Genomic DNA, 6,343 nt, shown 5'->3' on the forward strand with positions numbered 1-6,343 from the left:
AGCACTCAGAAATTCAAACTCAGAAAAATTTTCAAAAAAAAACAGCCATGCCCAATGGTCACAGAAAATCATAAAAAATCCCAAAAAAAACCCACAAGCCCCCAGATTTCTGCAGAAACCTCCCCCACTGTTCCCCCAGCCAGCCAGCACTCAGAAATTCAAACTCAGAAAAATTTTCAAAAAAAAACAGCCATGCCCAATGGTCACAGAAAATCATAAAAATTCCAAAAAAACCCCCACAAGCCCCCAGATTTCTGCAGAAACCTCCCCCACTGTTCCCCCAGCCAGCCAGCACTCAGAAATTCAAACTCAGAAAAATTTTCAAAAAAAAACAGCCATGCCCAATGGTCACAGAAAATCATAAAAAATCCCAAAAAACCCCCACATGGTCCCAGATTTCTGCAGAAACCTCCCCCACTGTTCCCCCAGCCAGCCAGCACTCAGAAATTCAAACTCAGAAAAAAAAATTTGAAAAAAAACAGCCATGCCCAATGGTCACAGAAAATCATAAAAAATCCCAAAAAAAACCCACAAGGTCCCAGATTTCTGCAGAAACCTCCCCCACTGTTCCCCCAGCCAGCCAGCACTCAGAAATTCAAACTCAGAAAAAAAAATTTGAAAAAAAACAGCCATGCCCAATGGTCACAGAAAATCATAAAAAATCCCAAAAAACCCCCACATGGTCCCAGATTTCTGCAGAAACCTCCCCCACTGTTCCCCTAGCCAGCCAGCACTCAGAAATTCAAACTCAGAAAAATTTTCAAAAATAAGCAACCTGGCACAATGGTCACAGAAAATCATAAAAATTCCCCAAAAAGGCCCACAAGCCCCCAGATTATCGCAAACCCCTTCCCAACACCAAGTCCTTGAATCCCAAACACCCCAACCCAAAATCCAAAACCCCCCCAAAAAGTTTTAAAAGTTTAACTTACCAAATGGATGAAAGAGAAGTTCTGGAAAAGTTCTGGAAAAGTTTTGGAAAATCTTCAAAAGTGAGCAAAGTCTGATAAAAGGCTACCAAACCACGTGCTAACAGTTGCTCCTCGAAGCCAAGTCGCAACTGCAGCTGCTCAAGCTAAGCACCCTTGGTTTTAACGGTTTTTACACAAAGGAAACAATGTCGCGAGACGTTTTCGTTTTGCGAAGCAAGCCCATAGGGGAATTCGTCTTGCGAGGCAAATCGCGGACAAAAAAACCTTTCGTCTAGCGAGTTTTTTGTCTTGCGAGGCATTCGTCTTGCGGGGCACTACTGTACTGATAGCAGGTGACATAAGGCCCATGGAACAACTGAGGAGCCTACACTACCCTAAACTCTGTATGGACAAAGTCATTGGCAGATCCCTGCAATCTAGTGCTTTCTTGTTATTTCAGATTGGCTTTGTGTGATCAAAGTGCAATTGCTGGGCTCAGCTGTTGGGGGCAGCAAAGTGCTGTTAAGAGCTCCTGTGCTTTTAATTAAAAGCTTCCACCTTGCTGATTCTGTCCCATTTATTGCTTCCTGGGTGAAGAAGTAATAAATTGCCTCTTAATTCCTCAGCTTCTGTTCCATTCAGAGGGTGGAGGTAGTAATTACTATTTTCTTTCCACTGTTTTCTTATAGCTGCTGATACCATGTTTTTTTGTGCCATCCGCTACTAGTGGAATTAAAACAGTTCCAGGCCATTTAAAATCTCAGTCGACAGTTTATGTGTTACTGTGTTTTAATGCTTTAATTGCTTGACTGTGTTTTTTATTGCTACTTAATTGATTATTGGCTATTGATTTTTTTTTAAGGTTTAATTTTGTGAGCTATTCTTGAGTGCAGACATGTTGCAAACAAAACACACTGCTCTTGCAGCGCAGGGGAGTCAGTAAACAATGTGCAGGAAAGAGAAACACCCAATAAGTCTCTGGGTGTACAGCAATTATCACCCCTGGTAGGGAGAGAACAAATGGATGAATCTGTCAATATTTTTCATTCTTCTCAGCTTCTCATTTTTCCAGCCTTTAGTCCAGATTGCCAAATGTCTGCATTGTTTGCAAAAGGAATTTAAGAGTCCTCACAAAAATTCATCATGGATTTGTAGAGTTGGAAGGGATTCCCAAGTATCATCTAGCCCAACCCCCTGAAATGAAGGAATCTCAGCTTAAGCATCCATGACAGATGGCCATCTAACCTTTGCTTTAAAACCTCCATTGTAGGAGAGTCCACTACCGTCCAAGGGAGTCCATTCCACTGTCAGGCAGCTCTTAGTTTCAGAAAGTTATCCCTAATGTTTAGCTGCAATCTGCTTTCTTGTCATTTGAATCCATTGGTTCAAGTCCTCCCTGCTGGAGTGAATTGTGAAGAAAAGAGTTGCCTTCCAGTTTGCGTACTGTTTCCAGGAAGTGCAAATTCAGAGAGGCCAGGATGAAAACCAGAACCAAACTCCCCACCCCGCCACCCCTTTTCACACAGTCTCTTCTGGTGGGATGCTGAGTTGAGCCGCAGTGGTCTCTCTCCTCCTGTGTCCTCCTAGGATGCTTTGAGAAAATCAAATAAAATTGACAACCAGGCACCTGATCAAAATTAAATAATGACAGGGACTTGGCTGCGTCCCATATTATTGCTGGCAGCAGCATGACAGGCATCATTAGACAGAAAGAGAATGTGGTGTTTTTTTCACGAGTCAAAGCTACAAATGGTCAAATTCCAAAGCCTGATTATAAGAGCTAGACAGTACACTGCGGATTGAATGGAGGGGTTAAAGAAAAACCCTACAAGTGTTTTTTATATGTCTATAAAGAAGTGCTGTTGATAGCAAGCCGGCACAAAGTATGACCCCTGTGGACCCTCCTCCTTGCTCCACTGCCAAGGTTTCTCAGTGTGGGGTGCTGCTCAAAACGAAGCCCTGGATCAATAAAGCCTTTTCCAAACAGGGAAATCAATGCCAATGGCACAGTTTGAGAAAGCAGCCTGGTGATCACAAAGCTATGTTTGGCGTGCCCCAGGCAGCAGGAACATGGTGTCATTTTAAGCCAGGGCAGTTGTAAGATAACACAATGCCTTGGCTCCTGAGAAAGGTGTTTTTAAAAATTGCAGAGAAATTGAAGCACATTGATCTTAATGGCAGGGGTAAATGATGGCAGAAAAGGGGGTGGGAGACAGGAGGCACTGCAGGGGATTGGACCAGATGACTCTTGTGGCCCCTTCCAGCTCTACAATTTTATGATTATATATACATGTTCACCTCTAGTAAAAAAATTGTAAATACTTGGGGAGAAGACAGATGGCAAATCCATCCAGAGAGTTCAGATTTCCATATAAAGAAAAGGATGTGGGAGAGAGAGAGAGAGAGAGAGAGAGAGAGAGAGAGAGAGAGAGAGAGTCCCCTGTGACCATGTATGTTGGTGATCCCCATAGGGCAACTGCGCTGCAGCAACGCAGGTTATTAGGAGGGCATCTCTCTCCAAGAGACCTTCCCAAGCACCCCATTGGGCGCCATTGCCACGGACACCAGAGCTGTTAATCTTGCAATGCCCTCCTGGTGCTTTATGTCAGCAGTGAGAGAAAAGCTCTTCGGAGATTTACTAAGAATGTTGGCAAGGAAAGGTCTGTGAATAGAAATAAAAAAAAAGCTTTGCTTTTGCAGCTATTAAGGCCCGGCATCATGCATCTAGGTATTGGATTCTGGAGCAAGGTACTCCCAGCTGCCCGTTATTTGTCCTCTGCAAATAGCCGTCTCTTTCTGGCCACAAACTGCATTATGATTCTTTAAATTGAGTTAACGGCTCCATGGATGGGATGGGGCTCAAAATATCTGCTGCAGATGAGTTCCATGAGGCCGAGCATTTGGAAGCACAAGCAAGAGGGTGGCTCAGGCATAGGGGATATTGTTATTGGAACTTAAAACATAAGACGAGTACTGCTGGATCTGGCCAGAGGTCCAACTGTTCTAGCATCCTTTTCTCAAAGTGGCCAACCTAGAAGCCAACTCCAGGGGCTGAAGGTGTTTGGGCACCCACAATAATATAATTGTGGGGGCCGGGCATCCAAAAAGTCAATAAAAAAGCTGGCAAGGAGAGAAGCAGTTCAGCTCTGTCCTCCGCAGCCAGCCAGCAAGGCATCTTTTTCTGGGTGGTGGGGCTCAGGTGTCTGAGTCTGAGTAGAAAAGGTTGCCTTGCTGGCTGCTGGCTATATGACGTCACACACACTACGTGCAGGGGTGTGTGTGATGTTGCACATCTGCGTGCGGTGGCTGTCACCCACAACCCTGAGGGCAAGATGGCACCCCTGGTGGCCGACCTGATGCCCCCATGGGAAGCCTGCAAGCAGGACCTGAGCATCACAGCAGCAACACTCTCCCTCATTTTTTATTTGCAGCTACTAGTATTCAGAGTCATACTGCCTCCGGCAGTGGAGCTGGAATATAAGGAGAGCCTGGCTGCTAGATGAGGCCAAAGGGGAACCCTTAATCCAGCGTCCTGTTCTTACAGTGGCCAACCAGATGCCTCTTATGGGAAGCCCAGAAGCAGGATATGAGTGCTCCAGCAATTCTGCTCTCTTGAAGTTTCCAGCAACTTGCATTCAGAAGCAACTAGGGAGGTACAGCATGGCCAATATTTTAATTAATATTCTCCTGGTAGCTGACAACCTCCAGGGTCCACATACCAGTTGTGGGTGGGGCTAGCGGCAAAAGAAAGCAGAGCAATACATGTATGGTAGGCTGTATCTCAAAGTCGTACAAAATCCAGAGGTTTCTACACACACACTACACATCTCTCCGTCCTTCACCCAGCTTAAGCAAGAGGCACCATCACAGTTCAAAGACACTCAAGGAGGAACATGGTCTAGGGAGGGTTTGAGGGCCAGGCAGAGAGAGCCAGAGAGCTATGTTTGGCCCCCGGGTCTGAGATTCTGAAGCCTTGTTCCAAAGCTTCCAGGGCAAGCTAGAACGTGGGCTGAGGAGGGCAACCAAGATGATAAAGGGTCTAGAAACTGAGTTATGAAGAATGGTTGAGAGAGTTGGGGGCATTTAGCTTGCAGAAGAGGAGACTGAGAGGTGATATGAGAGCCATCTTCTGATGATATCTGAAGGCCATCTTCCATCACATGGAAGATGGAGCAAGCTTTTTTTCTGCTGCTTCAGAGGTTTGCATCCTAACCAATGGATTCAAATGACAAGAAAGGAGATTCCAGCTAGGAATAACTTTCTGATGGTAAGAGCTGATGGTAAGAAGAACGGACTCCCTTGGAAGGTGGTGGACTCTCTTTCATTGGAGGTTTTTAAGCAGAGGTTGGATGGTCATTTGTCAAGGATTATTTAGCTGTGATTCATCATTGCAGGGGGTTGGACTAGATGACCCTCAAGATCTCTTCCAACTAATTATACAATCCTGTGTTTCTATGATTGAAGCACATACGGTTTAGAGCACATCTCTCCTTGCAAGAGGATGTTCCTTTGACTTTGTCATGACTTTCTCTGGTGTCCTTGTCTATTTTTAAATTCAAGGATGCCAACTAAAATAAATTACTACGTTTCTGTTAAGTCTTTTTTTAAATATATATACATTGAGCTGGGTCCTTAAACTGTAGGATTCTTTGCAATCTGCCAGGAGCAAGCGAATGCCAAGGGCAAACCTCCTGCATTCTACATCCCTCCCCCCATTACATCTTCTCTGCTGCAACAGTCCTTACCTCCACATTGTGTTCTGCTCCTCAATGACAAACTGCAACAAACAGGCAGTGCTGCCTCTCAGTGGCGCCTGTCAGAATCTCCTTGTAGGTTTTACACATTGATTGCTTGCTGCATGGATACCAATCACATTTTTCTCTGAGTGGCTTTTGAAGCATCAAAGCAGCGGCTACCAACCCTGATGGCTGTTTTCTACCTCCCCTGTTAGAGTCCATGTGGCTCTGGATGCCAGTTGTCGAGAATCAGATGTGGGAAGAGTTGCTGCTGCATTTAGGCCCTGCTTTGGGATTTCCCATTGGGGCATCTAGTTGGCCATTGTGAGAACAGGATGTTGGACAATATGGGTTTATGGTACAAAACAGCAGAGGTACACTGTGAGAGCAGAAGCTCAGGTTGACCATCCTGAGAACAAGATGCTGGACTAGATTCCCCCTTTGGGGGTGATCCAGCAGCCAGTTTGTCTGATGTTACACCTCCCCTGTCATAGATAGTATACCTGTGGATACTGCTTGCTGGGAATCACAGAAAGGCAGAGTTGCTAATGCACTCATGCCCCACTTTGGGGCACTTTCTTACATTCTTAGGTTTAATGACAGCACCTGCCTAATATCACTAGATGGAGAGTTCCAAAGTGCAAGTGTTGCCACAGTGAATGAATGATTCCTTACAAATTTGAATCCATTCATTTA

This window comes from Podarcis bocagei, assembly GCF_964188305.1.
Source record: "Podarcis bocagei genome assembly, chromosome: Z".
Taxonomy (NCBI): Eukaryota; Metazoa; Chordata; class Lepidosauria; order Squamata; family Lacertidae; genus Podarcis; species Podarcis bocagei.